Raw genomic sequence first — 16,951 nt, forward strand, 5'->3', positions numbered from 1 at the left:
CGACTGAAGTGACTTTGCACACACGCACACTAGTCACCACTGTGTGCCACGCATTAGTCCAAGCGTGTGGTACACAGGAGACAAAAAGCGAGGAGGCCTTTGTGGTTAATAGGTGAGGAGGGATTCTGACCTCACACCTTGGGCTCCAGCTGCCTGCGTCCTGCAGTCCCCTCCGTGCGACTGTGTCCCTGCTGCTGCTGAGAGGCTTGGGGAGGCCAGGCTGGCCGCTCCCAGCGCCGCGTGCCCAGGTCCACTCCACGCTTCCAGGGAGCAGCTCCAGCCCATGGGGTGTCCTCACTGGGCTCACTTGGCTTCCTGTGCTTCCTCCTCCCACGAGGCTGGGCCCCTGCACACCTGGAGAGCTACAGGAAGCAGGAGGGGTGGGCACTGGCCTCCCTCGCCCCATGACCTGGCCACTGTGTGCCCTGGCCACCTTGGCCTTGGCTCACCGTGCCTGCTGTGTTCCTGGCTGGCTGACCTCCCCTGGACTGTGTCCTTCGGTGATCTCTTCTGCCAGCATGATCTTGGTTTTTCTCCACAGTGACCTCTTTAGATCACATGCATTGGCCCTGCTCTGTAGGGCCTCCTTTCTGACAATAAAGTGTGGACCCTGAGGTGGGGGGGCGGGGTGCGGGGAGTCAGAAAGACAGAGAATGAAGAAAAGAAATTAATAGGATGAAAATTTCCAAGGAGAAAGAGTAGTTTCGTGTAGTAAATAGTGCAGGGGGTTGGGTTATAAGTCGTATAAACTAAAAACGGGTAAGAGCACACTCCAGTCTAGATGTGATGAAAGGGCAGGCATGAGATTCAGGGGATGAAAGGAGAGGAAACACCACTGGAACATGTCTGAGGCCAGAGTACACTCTCAGTACTTGGGGGGAGAGTCTCAGGGCAGTGCAGAGGCGTCTCCAGGCCACAGGTAAGACGCGGTCCCTTCAAGGACTCAGGTAGGTGGGGACACACCGCCAGGGGAGGGGGCACGCCCTAGTGCCCACGCAGTGAGTTGCGTTCCTCATCAATGCACCAGCAGCCCCCTCACCAAATATCAAGACAAATTTTGTGGGCAGAGGACCCCCCTCACCGGCACATCCCCAGCGGATGCCAAAACAGATGCAAAGAGGCCCAGCTCAGCGCTCACAGGGTTTGAAACCCGCGTACGCAGCACCGTCTCAGGAGCGAACCAAACAGCCCACTGGGCTCCGGGGGGCGGGGGGGGGGGGGGTCACTGCCTCCCCGGAGACACGGGGCCCAGGAGACCCAGAGCCCGGAGTCGTGGCTGCGGGGGACGGAGTCCACAGGCCGGGACCAGGTGAATCTGCAGCCCGGCTCGCCCCGGCCTCCCAGCCAGGCCTGGCCTGATTCCCAGCTCTGGTCCCGGGAGACCCTCTCCCGCTCCCCGCGCCGGCCGGAGGGGCTCCGGTGGAGGCTGGTCGATCGGCCAGGCAGCCCCACACCCAGGCCTGGACTGAGGGGCCGGTCTCGGCCTCCGCCCCCAGAACCTGCCGGCACAGCCTCCGGAGAGAGGAGGAGGCCCACCGCCCAGCAACAACCAGCCGATTCCGCCTGCCCCGGCGGCCTCCCAGGCTTCAGTTCCGAGCCAGAGACAGGGCGGCCGCCACGGTGAAAGCACCAGATACTACCTAGACCGGTGGTCGGTGACAAGTGTCCCAACCCTTCCGCTTTGCAGAGAAGAATGCCAGCAAAGACAGAAAGTAGTGAGTATTTACTAAAGAGGAGAGAGTACAGGGCGCGTGGATAAACACTCCGGCCGACTGAGGGAAAGGGAGTCACTGAGTCGAACCCTCGCGGCAGTTTTACTTACTTAGTCGGGGCATTTCTCCCGGGTTTCCTTCGGCGGGTCATTTTGATTTGCCTGGTTCACAGGCCGTATTTGGTGCATCTCAGGATTCTCCTGGATGTGCGCACTCGTCTTAGCCAAGATGGGTTCCAGCGAAGAGGCCCGTGGGTAACCTGGCATTAGTTAACATCACTCCCCTTTGACCTCCGAGGAGACTTTCTGTGCACATGTGGTCAGACAGGTCTCCTGAGAAATGTGTGGTCTGGGCAGGGCCCAGCCTCCTCCCTAAATTGTCCTGCTATTCTCAACTTGGAGTTTCAGTCCACAGGGAGTGAATCTCCAGTGCTCACCTGGGACCCACCCACCTCCTGTCTCATTACCGCCTGAACCACCCCCTTCCCCATTGTCCATGGGAAATTCTCTTCCATAGAACCAGTCCCTGGTGCCACGAAGGTTGGGGGCCGCGGCTGCAGAGGGAAAGGACGATATAAAAGAGGTTTCAGGTGGCGCCCGACAACCGGCAGGAACGTCAATGGGACAGACCCAGATCCTGGGGCAGCGGGAGCGCACCGTGGGCAACGGGGATCCCTGGCCTCCTCCAGGCCCACCTCTGAGCCTGGACCCTCAGGCGGGCTGCCCAGAGTGAGACCAGAGAGTTCCCAGGCTCCCCAAAGGGCTTAAATAAACTCTGCAGCAGGCAATGTACAGCTAAAAGCTTCCAAGGGGGCTTCCCTGGTCGTCTAGTGGTAGAATCTGCCTGCCAGTGCGGAGGACACGTTGGACTCCTGGTCCAGGAAGACACCACAGGGCAACTAAGCACAATGAGGCACCAACTACTGACCAGATGTGCTGCAAATACTGAAGCCCCCTTGGCCGGAGCTCATGCTCTGCAACAAGAGAAGCCACGGCATTGAGAAGCCTGCACTCTAGCATGAAGGGTAACAAAGATCCATCACAGCCAAAAAGTAAAATAAAAATAAATAAATAGATCCTTATTAAAAAAAAAAAAAAAGCATATAAGGATGCATAGACAACAATGGATTAATGGTTTCGTTTGTGGGAAGGTGAGGTTTGTTTACTTTGGCAGAGCCACGTGGCTTGCAGGATCTTAGTTTCCCAAGCAGGAATTGAATCTGGGTCTTCAGCAGTAAAACACCGCATCCTAACCACTGAACCACCGGGGATTTCCTGGATGAATGTCTGAATTCCATCATTTTGAGCAGAGGCCTTTTTTTGGTTGTGCTGGTTCCCTTGCTGCACACAAGGTTTCTCCAGTTGTAGCTCTAGTTGTAGTTTTCCACTTTAGAGGAAAAAAAAAAATCCCAAGAGAAAAACTGGGGATCTAGAGTCAGTTGTGCATGCGTGCTAAGTCACTTCAGTCATGTCCAACTCTTTGCAACCCTATAGAATGTAACCCACCAGGCTTCTCTGTCCATAGGATTCTCCAGGCAAAACTACTGGAGTGGGTTGCCATTTCCTCCTTCAGGGGATCTTCCTGACCCAGGGATAGAACCTGTGTCTCCTGTGACTCCTGCATCACAGGCAGATTCTTTACCACTGAGCCACCGGAGAAGCCCAGGGTCAGGTACAGTGATTTTAAAATTTGACACCGGAAGTGTGATCCATGAAAAGAAATGGAGACACTGAAAGTTGTCAAAATTTAAAACCTACACTCTGAAGCACCTTGTGAAGAGGATGAACGGACCAAGCACAGAGGCCAGGAGAGAAAATGTGCAAACCACGTGTCAGATACAAATATGAAAAATTCTCAAAACATCATGGTGTTATCTTTTAAAAAATCCAAATATAAAATAGACAAAATACACATAATATATTTTACCCAAGAGAAGGAGATACCATTAAATGGCAAATATGCATATGGAAAGCTATGAGGCATTTCCTAGGAATGCAAATGGAAATCATAGGGATATACCTAGGCAGATCCCTCAGAACGCCTCAAAGAAAATACAGAACAGTAGCAAAATGGTGAGGAGGTCAAGGGAAAATCAATCATTCATCCTAGCGGTGATGTAAAGTGGTACAGCCACTGTGGAAAACAGTGGTGGTTTACAAACACAAACAACAAAAAACTTTCCAAGTACCATACAATCCAGAAACTCAACTCCAGTCAAATTAAAATAGACCATGTAGTAAATGATTGACTCAGCAGGCCCACAGTGTTCAAAACCTGCACATTCCAAAGGAAACTCTGGCCTTGCCTGGCTTCCAGGAAGCCCTTGGAATACCTGATGAGGGTTCTTGTATAGTTGAGGCTTGCAGGGCCTTGGGCCATGGGCCATGGGGTAGCAGTTTCACCTGCAGGAAGTCAGCTTTGTGGGATCATGTGAGTTCTTCTAGGGAGTGAGGCATCAAATAAGAGGGTGGTCTGGAGGAGCTCCCCCAATCTCTCCCCAACAAATAACATTTATCTCCCCCAAAATCTTGAACTTGCATGGCCTTAGCATCTCTTGTTCATCAGAGTGCCAAACTGGAAACAACATGGATTCCTTCAAGGAATGAGTGGTTAAATAAACTAGTTGGTGGCAGGGGTAGCTGTGAAGTCAAGTGGGCCTTAGGAAGAATTACTAGGAACAAATCCAGTGGAGGGGACGGAATTCCAGGTGAGCTACTGAAAATCCTAAAGGATGCTGCTATATTAAGTGCTACACTCAATACTGTCAGCCAAGAGCCGGACACAACTTAGTGGCTGAACAACACCAGGGGTAGCTGAGGAACTAGAAGTGCTTGGAGATATAAATGGAAGGAAGAAGGGACAGGACTGGGCAATGGGTTGTCCGTGTCATGTGGAAATACAGGATGAGGGAACGCTTCCAGGGTCTAGAACAGTCACTGGGTGAAGAGTGGTGGAATCCATTCAGACACGGCACAGTCTGTGGCCCATCCAGGGTGAGAAAGAACAGGGTTTTCGTGCTGCACCACTTTTAATATGTCGTTTCTATGAGGCATCCAAGTCAGAAAACCAAGCAGATGGTCATATAGCTAATTCTGGAAGGAGATAAGATCTGGGGGTTATAATGCCTTAAAACAAACTAGATCACTAAGGCTATTTTTTAAATCACTTTGGTTATGGACTTTAGGATCCAGGGTGGAACACTTCCAGTTTTAACGTTGAGGTGGAGGAGATTACGCTGGCAAGCAGTGCTATGGAGGAGCATCAAGAAAGGCAGCAGTGAAAGAAGCCTCTGGCATCAGGAGCCCAAGAAACCAAGGCTGGCGAGCCCCTTTCCCCTACTGCTCTGAAGGAAACCAGGACACTTCACCCCAAAGTCTCCCCCACACTTCGGTACATCAATTTTTTTTTGGTTGTTAGTTTTTAAAGATTAATTTATTTATATTGAAGGCTGTGCTGGATCTTCGTTGCTGTGCGTGGGCTTTCTCCCATTGCGGTGAGCATGGCTGCTCTTCATTGGGGTCACAGTCTTCTCACTGCGGTGGTTTATCCTGTTTCAGAGCATGGGCTCAGGCTCACTGGTTCTAGAGCACAGGCTCAGTAGCTGCAGCACATGGGCTCCGCTGCTCCACAGCAAGTGGGATCTTCCCAGACCAGGGACCCACCCCACGTCCCCTGCGTTGGCGGGCGGACTCTCTTGCCTGGACCACCAGGAAAGCCCCGGCACAGCAACTATTTTGAATTCCAGGCAGTTACGATGCAGCAGGTGTGAGGAAGACGCTCTGACTCTAAAGCTCCCATGTGAAATGCACCCTCCCTTTCCCCAGAGGAAGACATTTTAAACACCAGAGATAGGAAACAGGGTTGTCAAAGGGAGAACTGGGGACTGAGCAGTCTGCGCTCAGTTTAACAGACCTTGTTAATCTCATCCTTATCTTCTATTTCTTCACCATGAAATACCCACAGCCCAAATCCCTTTTCCTTCTCAATTTTTCACAAATTGATCCTTTGACTAAAAGGTGTAGAAGCTTCCTGTTCTTGGTATACTTGGGTCTTCATTCTTTCATGAATTCTCCCATGGACACATAAGCATTTAATAAAATATGCATGCCCTACTCCTGTTAATCTGCCTTTTGTCAGTTTCAACTTTGGGCCCAGCCATAGACACTAAGAGGGGAGAGAATTTTTCCTTCCCTACGGCTGTTAGGAAGTCCAGTACAATGGTAGATGGCAAGTGAGCACTGTAATATTCACCAAATAAGTCACTGGTGTCAATGGCAAGAGAGAGCAGTGTTGGGAGCGATATGGGGATGCTAGGTGAACATACTGAAAGCATGTATGTTGAAAGAAGTGTTCACAAAAGGTCGATTCTGTATTGCATTTTTTAAAGAGGAGTTTAGGTTCACAGTAAAATTAGAATAGAGAGTCCAGAACGCCCCGCCCCCCCTGCCACTGCGGGTCCTTGCCTAACTCCACTCCCCACAAACAAGAGCCAGAGAGAGAGACTCAGAGCCTTCTCCTCTGCCACTCTTCTACGAATAATTCCACGCCAGTGAGTTGTCTGTAAGCATCAGAATTCACTTTTTTAAATAGAAGATTTTTTTTTTCACGTATTTCTTTTTATTTATTTACTTGGCCGTGTCGGGTCTTACTTGTGGCATGTGGGATCTAGTTCCCCGACAAGGGATTGAACCTGGAACCTGGGGCTCCTGCAGTGGGAGCATGGAATCTTAGTCACTGGACCATCAAGCAAAGAGAGGGAAAGTGAAGGTTACGCTACGCTACGCTAAGTCGCTTCAGTCGTGTCCGACTCTGTGCGACCCCAGAGACGAAAGCCCACCAGGCTCCCCCGTCCCTGGGATTCTCCAGGCAAGAACACTGGAGTGGGTGGCCATTTCCTTCTCCAATGCATGAAAGTGCAAAGTGAAAGTGAAGTCGCTCAGTCGTGTCTGACTCTTAGCGACCCCCTGGACTGTAGCCCACCAGGCTCCTCCGTTCATGGGATTTTCCAGGTAAGAGTACTGGAGTGGGGTGCCATTGCCTTCTCCGAAGTGAAGGTTAGAAAAACATGAAGATTAGTTATAGATACTGGGACTCCAGCACACGGGACTGACTGACTCTAAGGTCAGACTCTAAGGGACTGACTTTGAAAGACTTCTGAATGTGTGTGGTCGATTTGACATGCAGGTCGTTTTGAATTTACACTACCATCTAGCCACTTCTGAATGTCACACACTCCCTCCTCCCCACTGAAAAGGAAGATGGATAAACATGACTGAACCCCACAAATGCCACCACTGAATGAAGATGGGTGCTCTCTTTGTGCCAACTGTGACTCTGAGTTGTGATACCAGGGCGTTTTATTTTATATTTTTATGCTGAGCTACACAGCTTGTGTGATCTTAGTTCCCCGACCAGGGATTGAACCTGGCCCCTGGTGGGGAAAATGTTGAAACCTAACCACTGAACCACCAGGGAATTCCCACTAGGGCTGTTTTAAAGATTGATTTAATAGTTTTAACACAAGGAGAATGTAAACGTACTTCATGCCACTTATAAACAGCAAAATAATGTTATGTGATACATATTTTTAACTACAATTCAAAACAAAACACCATCTCCCTGACTCGGACTAAGGGAGTTTCTGGGTCTGCTGGAGAGGGTCATAGGCAGTGTGGAAAACCAGGGTCAGCAATTCAAAATATTTTCTTCTTCATAAGGTGAATAAAAATTATAAATGATAGCAGTTGTAGATGCTGTAATTTAAGAAGGAAAAGGCAGGGATTCATTTGAGCATTTAAAAGCATAACCTGGGCTTCCCAGGTTATGTGGCTTTCTGTAAAGAATTCTCCTGCCAATGCAGGAGCCACAGGAGACTCAGGTTTGATCCCTGGGTTGGGAAGATCCCCTGGAGAAGGAAATGACAACCCACTGCAGTATTCTTGCCTGGGAAACTCCATGGACAGAGGAGTCTGTGGGGTCACAGTCAGACTCGACCGAGCATGCACACACTGTACAAGAACGGTCTGTTTTATAGTCGGTGGCATCTTAGCTTTGGTTTAAAAAACAAAAAGACAGTTGAGCCAGTGCACAGTCTTACCAATTATTACATAATCTAAAGCACTGTAAATGTTGGAAAGTCAAGTTTCAGTGACTACGACAAAATATAAGTAGTGGACTTGACCTAGTCTGAAGGCTCAAGAAAAGATACCTTGAGAAAAACTTCCTATATATTGAGTGTTGGGCAGAGTATTCCAGTGAGAGAGAAAAGCTGGTATTGGGAAGCTGAGTGAACATTCAGGAAAGATAGAGGGGCTGGGACAGAATGAAGGATGCTTCATGTTCAGACACTGAACTAAGGAAATAGAATAATTTGTGGAAATAATAACTTAGTTGACCCATAAATTCAATGTATGTAATTTATAAATCTGAAATCATTAGAAACTAAATCTTAAGTCTTATTAAACTACAATACTGTGATTACATACTTTTAAACATGGTGATAAAATCAGCAAAAGGTAATTCCATTTGTCAAATAAAATTATTAAATCAATTTAATTTGTTCAGAAAGTCAATATAATGAGAAACTTTAAAAATACATAATTTGTAAACATCTGCATACATAAACAAATGTTTAAAGACTCCTGAAAGCAAATTTTGTTGAGTTTCCTACTTCTTCTTATCTGGTAACCTGAAAGTCAAGGCTATTATTCAAAATCACATTCTAACAATTTTTCCTTCAAAAATATCTTTCACTAAGAATTTATGTAGCAATATAAAGAGCCTGCCCAAAAAACACTGTAAACTGTAAGTCAATAAAGGATAAATAAAAAAATAAAGAGCCTAATCTTCGTAAAGCATTAGAAGATTAATGGTAAAAATAAATAAATAAATAAATAATTTTTAAAGATTAATGGTTATCTTTCTTTCATCCTATGTTAGGACACTTCCCCCCCCCCCCCCGATATCATCAACACGTCCTTTTCAAAAGTTTTCTTTTCAACTGAGTTTTGTTAACCTACAAATATATTTCAAGTGAGGTCTAGCAGACTTTTTCAAATCATAGTTTGCATCTCTTGGGCCAGTTAAAAGGTGAGAGTGACTGTATGTGCGCAGGAGAAGAATGATCTAACAGACTTTTCTTTTCCCACCTGGAATCTGAGAAGGCTGACAATGCCAGAGATTTGAACAACCAGACTCAACATCCATTCTCTGAGAATGTGTCTCCTCCACAAGAAACTGCAAATTCAAGACACACTGAAGTACTTCAGCCAACTCAGAGCACTGTAGAGGAAAGCAAAAGAGTGGATGAGAGGGATACAAACAGGACAAAGAGGGACAGGGTTTAGATAGACTCCCTAGTGAGGAAGTTTTACACTTGTAACATCGTGGTTCCCTAAGTGAGCCCTGCAATGCTTTCAATTTTCAGGACAAAAAAGAAGTAAAAATCTGATTACCCAATGGCCCTCTCTCTACACTTTGGTATGAATAGGCTCCCAAATACCACACAGACTCTCAGGGCTTTTCTTAGGCAGATCCATCAGTGGCTAGAATGTCAAATATACTCCGTGTTTCTGGGTGTGTGAAAAACAAATTAAATAGAAGGAGCTTAATTCTCCCTGTAGAAAATGTGGGGATTCTCCCTGCCTTTTGTCAGAGAATTTAGCTTAGAGCTAAATCTAAGCACTTCCTCATCTCTTTAAAAGGGATCACTTTGAAGACTAGATGGGACTTTTGTCCGTTGGGCTTTTTTGTTTTTCATTTTCATGAGTTTCTTAAGAAACTAGGAACCATTTCTTTAAAATGGAAACATCTTGAGAGCCAGTTTTTTGAAATGTAAACATCGAGGGAGCCCGCTAGCTTGCCTCTCTCCAGGTTTCTATGGGAGGGTAAGGGACTAACTTTGGTGGGTGCCTCGCTCCAATATGAAAAAAACCAACTCCTGTCACAGGGATGAAAGTAGCTTGTCTTTCCTCTAGATAAAGCCAATAAGCGAGGGCGACAGACGGCCACCCCGCTTACCAGGGACACTTGGGACACACTGGGTGCCATGTCAACATGAAAACACAGGCAGAACTCAAGGCGAAGCATTTACTTGTGATCAAAGAATTGCTGTTCAAGGCACACCAGATTTGCAGAGCAACCTAACTCAAATAGGTTTCATTTGAAGCAAGTGAAAGTCAGGAGTTTTTAAAGGCAAAAAGGGGGACGTCTACATAATTCCAAGTATTTTGATTGGCGTTGGCGGCAGAAGGCTAGTCTTGGCTAAACGTGTTTGGTCGCTAAATATCACTAAGCAAAAGTCTGTTCCTGGAGCAAGGTACTTTTGCAGAGCTCTTGAAAATACTTGTGGTTTGACCCTGTCCAAAAGTTCACAGTTCACGGGGTGAGGACATGCATAAGAATCAATTCTTTAATGGTCCCTAGGCTCCATTTAAAAACTCACTGACATGAGCAACTCATTTTATTTCATCTTTCATGGTGCCATCAAGTCCTCTTACTTGTTATACCTATCTTGAAAACAAGTATATAATGGGTTCTATGTGCCTGTGTACATAAGAGAGTGAGGGGATTTTTTTTTTTTCCTGTCTTTGCAATTTCTTAGAGTTTGCTTGTGATGTACATCACACTCTGGTTTAATACTGATCCAATAATATGGTATAATGAGAAATTTATTTGGTTTTTGCTCACAGATCCTGGCAGAGGTCCTAAAATCCTTGGAACTTCCTGATAGATAGGATTACCTTTTGTCACTAATACGAGGCTCCCTTAAATTGAAGAAAGTAGGGAAAGCCACTAGCCCATTCAGGTATGACCTAAATCAAACCCCTCATGATTATACAGTGGAAGTGAGAGATAGATTTAAGGGGCTAGATCTGATAGAGTGCCTGATGAACTATGGAATGAGGTTCATGACACTGTACAGGAGACAGGGATCAAGACCATCCCCATGGAAAAGAAATGCAAAAAAGCAAAATGGCTGTCTGGGGAGGCCTTACAAATAGCTGTGAAAAGAAGAGAAGCGAAAAGCAAAGGAGAAAAGGGAAGATATAAGCATCTGAATGCAGAGTTCCAAAGGATAGCAAGGAGAGATAAGAAAGCCTTCCTCAGTGATCAATGCAAAGAAATAGAGGAAAACAACAGAATGGGAAAGACTAGAGATCTCTTCAAGAAAATTAGAGACACTAAGGGAACATTTCAGGAAAAGATGGGCTCGATAAAGGACAGAAATGGTATGGACCTAACAGAAGCAGAAGATATTAAGAAGAGATGGCAAGAATACACAGAACTGTACAAAAAAGATCTTCACGACCCAGATAATCACGATGGTGTGATCACTGACCTAGAGCCAGACATCCTGGAATGTGAAGTCAAGTGGGCCTTAGAAAGCATCACTACGAATAAACCTAGTGGAGGTGATGGAATTCCAGTTGAGCTATTCCAAATCCTGAAAGATGATGCTGTGAAAGTGCTGCACTCAATATGCCAGCAAATTTGGGAAACTCAGCAGTGGCTACAGGACTGGAAAAGGTCAGTTTTCATTCCAATCCCAAAGAAAGGCAATGCCAAAGAATGCTCAAACTACTGCACAATTGCTCTCATTTCACACGCTAGTAAAGTAAGGCTCAAAATTCTCCAAGCTAGGCTTCAGCAATATGTGAACCGTGAACTTCCAGATATTCAAGCTGGTTTTAGAAAAGGCAGAGGAACCAGAGATCAAATTGCCAACATCCGCTGGATCATGGAAAAAGCAAGAGAGTTCCAGAAAAACATTTATTTCTGCTTTATTGACTATGCCAAAGCCTTTGACTGTGTGGATCACAATAAACTGTGGAAAATTCTGAAAGAGATGGGAATTCCAGACCTGACCTCTTGAGAAATCTGTATGCAGGTCAGGAAGCAACAGTTAGAACTAGACATGGAACAGACTGGTTCCAAATAGGAAAAGGAGTACGTCAAGGCTGTATATTGTCACCCTGCTTATTTAACTTATATGCACAGTACATCATGAGAAACGCTGGACTGGAAGAAGCACAAGCTGGAATCAAGATTACCGGGAGAAATATCAATAACCTCAGATATGCAGATGACACCACGCTTATGGCAGGAAGTCAAGAGGAACTAAAAAGCCTCTTGATGAAAGTGAAAGTGGAGAGTGAAAAAGTTGGCTTAAAGCTCAACATTCAGAAAACGAAGATGGTGGCATCTGGTCCCATCACTTCATGGGAAATAGATGGGGAAACAGTGTCAGACTTTATTTTGGGGGCTCCAAAATCACTGCAGATGGTGACTGCAGCCATGACATTAAAAGACGCTTACTCCTGGGAAGCAAAGTTATGACCAACCTAGATAGCACATTGAAAAGCAGAGACATTACTTTGCCAACAAAGGTCCGTCTAGTCAAGGCTATGGTTTTTCCTGTGGTCATGTATGGATGTGAGAGTTGGACTGTGAAGAAAGCTGAGCACCGAAGAATTGATGCTTTTGAACTGTGGTGTTGGAGAAGACTCTTGAGAGTCCCTTGGACTGCAAGGAGATCCAACCAGTCCATTCTGAAGGAGCTCAGCCCTGGGATTTCTTTGGAAGGAATGATGCTACAGCTGAAACTCCAGTACTTTGGCCACCTCATGCGAAGAGTTGACTCATTGGAAAAGACTCTGATGCTGGGAGGGATTGGGGGCAGGAGGAGAAGGGGACGACAGAGGATGAGATGGCTGGATGGCTTCACTGACTCTATGAACGTGAGTCTGGGTGAACTCCGGGAGTTGGTGATGGACAGGGAGGCCTGGCGTGCTGCGATTCATGGGGTCGCAAAGAGTCGTACACGACTGAGCGACTGAACTGAACTGAACTTTGAGCACAAGTGAATTAAAGCTTCAAGAGGTGATTTAGGGTGGGGCCCCTGCATAGCCCCACCCACTGACCTCCAGGAAGGGAGTGTGAGGAGACCCTCATCTCTGGATGAAAAGGCTGTACACATGCCTGAACGAGATTTACGGAGTTTCCGAGTCTGTAAAATGCTGTGCCCAGCGTGGACAGGAGGGCTGTGCCTATGCCCCAGACCCTGCTAGACTTCACCCTGTAGACTTCTTCATCTGCCTTTTAAATTTAAGTACGTGCTTCCCTGAATTGTGAGCCCCTCTAACAAAATAACACCCCAGAAGAGGGACATGGAAACCTCAGAATTATAACCAGTCGATCAGAAGCAGAGTTAACACTCTGGACTTTTGAAAGGTACCTGAAGTTGAGGCTCACGGAAAAGACCCTGATGCTGGGAAAGACTGAAGGCAGGAGGAGAAGGGGACGTTAGAGGATGAGATGATTGGATGGCATCACCGACTCGATGGACTTGAGTTTGAGCAAGCTCCGGAAATTGGTGATGGGCAGGGAAGCCTGGCATGCTGCAGTCCATGGGGTCGAAAAGAGTCAGGCATGACTGAGCGACTGAACTGAACTGAAGTTGGGGCAGTGTCCTGGGACTGAGCCCTTAACCTGTGGGATCTAATGCTATCTCCAGGGAGATAATGTCAGAATTTCTTACTTGGTGAGATTAGAAAGACACACATTGCAAATACTAACCAAAGTGTTTTCTGTCCCTAATACCATTATGGACAGGATCTTTGGCATGGGAGATTTTGTTTCTATTTTTCCAAAAGCCACCATCAAAATCTGTTTACTAGGAGGAAACCTCACTCAGTGGTATCTACAGTATAGGAAATATGAGGTAAGGAAGGGTGACCACTTAAACATCATTCAATAAGCCACATCTAGCATATGACAAACAACTCAGCGACTTCAACAAAAATAAGAAAAAAAGGTAGGTGGAAGACTTATGAGACAGCTACTGAAAGACATAAGGATCCATTCTCGATCTTAACTGCAATTAATCTGATTTAGGAAAACACATACATACTTTTGAGATAACTGAGAAAACTGAGCAGCACTCCACTCCAGTACTCTTGCCTGGAAAATCCCATGGAGGAGGAGCCTGGTAGGCTGCAGTCCATGGGTCGCTAAGAGTCCAACACAACTGAGCGACTTCACTTTCACGCATTGGAGAAGGAAATGGCAACCCACTCCAGTGTTCTTGCCTGGAGAATCCCAGGGATGGGGGAGCCTGGTGGGCTGCCGTCTATGGGGTCTCACCGAGTTGGACACAACTGAAGTGACTTAGCAGAGCAGCAGCAGTAATATATTTAAAATATTTTTTGTGTTATGGCTATTGGGTTTATAAATAGCCCTCACATTTTAAAAATGAATTCTCAAGAAGTTATGCATTAAATGGTGTAATGTCTGAGATCATACGTTAAACAATCCACCAGTGTACATGAAGATGGGTGAAACAAGAATGCTCATTGAATGACAAATCGGAAGACTGGGGAAGTGTTTGGTTTCATAATAGTCTTTTCCATTTTTGTATATATTTGAAAATAACAAAAGACAGAATGTGTCTTAGTCTGTTCTGGCTGTCATACCAAAATATCACTGACTGGCTGGTTTATAAACAACAGATAATTATTTCTCACAGCACTGGAGGCTGGAAATCAGAGCTCAGGATGCTCAGCATGGTCAGGGTAGGGTTCACTTCATGGCTGTTGATTTCTTAATCTATCCCCACAAGGTGGAAGGGGTTAGGGATCTCTCTGGAGCCTCTTATGAGGCACTAACCCATTCACAAGGGGTCCATTCTCATGATTAAAGCACCTCCAAAAAGCCCAACCTCCTAATACCATCACCTTTGTGGGTTAGGATTTCAACAAGTAAATGTGAAGGGAACACATTCAGATTGTAGCAGTGTTGCTGTAACAGAAATTTAATATGTTCAGAAAGAACAACAACCAAAAAAAGATAGGAAAAAAAAAAAAAAGGGAAAGAGGGAACCTCTGGTTTCTGGTCAAGCATATAACAAGCTGGATTTCTCCACTCCATTCTAACAAGCAAAAGGCTAAATAGACTGAAAGAATAAACAATTCTTCTCAGATTTCTAAGTGTGGTCACAGGGCAAGCCACTGTCTCCCAATTGGAGGACTGACAGCGAAACAGAATCATGACTCACTGACTCAGAAACCAACAAGCTGAAACCACTGTGTGAACCAATGCCAGGATAGGGAAACTGGAACTGTAATTGACAAATTCCTGGAGGCTCAGAGGGGCCAAGTCTGAGAAACAAAAACTCAGGGGAACCAAATCATGGGGAAAAAACCCACACTTTTATTGACATTTTTATCTCCGAGAATGATCTTGGCCAGGAGAGAGTTAAAGGAACCATATTCAACTAGTTCAAAGCATTTCGTTTTTTACACAAAGTGTGCTCCAGGAGAAACTTTTAAAGCAGAGCCTTAGGTTTTATCAGAGCCTAAGTGACCTGGGAAAAGGAAAACGCCCAACTCCAGACACCTTGTTCCACGCAATGCAGAAAGGCAAATACGCTGAGACCTGTGTGTCAATTTAAATTAGTTTTTTAACTTAAAACTTTAAACCACAAACAAAACTTCCTGTGTTTGGGAACTTTTAAGAAATCATTCCTAAAATAAAAAAAAAAAAATAGAAATCACTCCTAAGGATTCCATAGGTTAATGAAGAAGTTATAATGCAAAAAGATATACTGATAACTAATCATAGGACTACAGAACACTTCCCCTCTCCCCACACCTTAAAATCACCTGTTGATTGTAGTTCCATTTACTGAGTACATGATAGCTATTAAGAAAAAAAGTGTAAGGCATAAGGAATTTTTTTTTCAAAGTTTGCAGAGAAAAAAGAAAAGTCTGAATAGAGCAAGTATCAGAATCAGACTCAAGACAAGTCAGACATGTGGAATTATGAGACCAGGAATTTAAAACAATTAATATGTTTAGCACTCTTCTGGATAAAGTAGACAAATAACTGAGATGGAAATTCTACCACAGAACCAAGAAGAAATGATAAAGATAAAAAATTCTGTAACAAAAGTAAATGCTTTAGATAAGCTTATTTGTAGACTGGACATAGTGAAGAAAAGATTCTGACTTGAGGGTATCTCAATAGAAACCACCAGAACTGGGGGTGGGACAAAACAGGATACTCAACTGTAGAACAACTACAAAAGCTGTAAATTATGGGTAACAGGAATAGGAAAAGATAAAGCAACAGAGAAAACTGAATTAGTAATTAATAACTTCCTAAAACAGAATACAACATACTAAAATGGGTTCACTGGTGTATTCCAGTAAATGTTTAAGGAAGAAATTATACAAATTCTCTACAATCTCTTTCAGAGGACAGAAACAGAAGGGATAATTCCTAACTCATTCTCAGAGACTAGTGTTACCATAATACCCAAACACAAGATACCAGAAGAAAATTTCAGACCAATATCATTCATGAGCATTGATGCAAAAATTCTTCACAATGAGTACCATTACACATCTATTAAAATCCAAAGTCTATGACACTGAAACACCAAATGCTGGTGAGGGTGTGGAACAAAAGGAACTCATTCATTCACTGCTGGGAAGAACAGTATGTCCACCTTGGAAGACACTTGGCAGTTTCTTAGAAAACAAACAGACTCTTACCAGCAATAGGGCTCCTCAGTATCTACCCGAAGGAGTCTAAAACTTATGTTCACACAAACACCTGTACACGACTGTTTACATTAGCTTTATTCATAATTGCCAAAACCTGGACGCAACCAAGATGTCTCCTTCAGAAGTGTTTGGATAAATGGTGGTATATCGAGACAATGGAACATCACTCAGTTTTAAAAAGAAACGCACTATCAAGCCATGATGGAGGAATCTTTTTCATTTGTTTTACGGAGGAAACTTAAAAAGCACGTTAGTAAGTGAAAACAGTCATCTGAAAAAGCCGTATACTGTGTGACTCCAACTATACGGCATTCTGGGAAAGGCTAAACTATGGAGATGTAAAATAAGATCACCGGTTCCCAGGCAATGTGGGGAGGGACGAACACACAGAATAGAGGGATTTCAGGGCAGTGAAACCACTCTATGTGGTCCTATAGTGATGCACTGGCTGTTGTTCAGAAACGAAGTTGTGTCCAGTCCTTTGCAACCCCACACCCCGCCAAGCGCCTCTGTCCATGGGATTTCCCCGCCAAGAATACTGACTAGAGTGGGTTGCCATTTCCTCCTCTAGGGGATCTTCCCAACCCATGGAATGAATCCACGTCTCCTGTATTGGCAGGCAGATTCTTTACTACTGAGCCACCAATTATAAATGTATTCAAACTCAAATTA

This window comes from Bos mutus, chromosome 18 (assembly GCF_027580195.1).
Source record: "Bos mutus isolate GX-2022 chromosome 18, NWIPB_WYAK_1.1, whole genome shotgun sequence".
In the NCBI taxonomy this organism is placed as follows: domain Eukaryota; kingdom Metazoa; phylum Chordata; class Mammalia; order Artiodactyla; family Bovidae; genus Bos; species Bos mutus.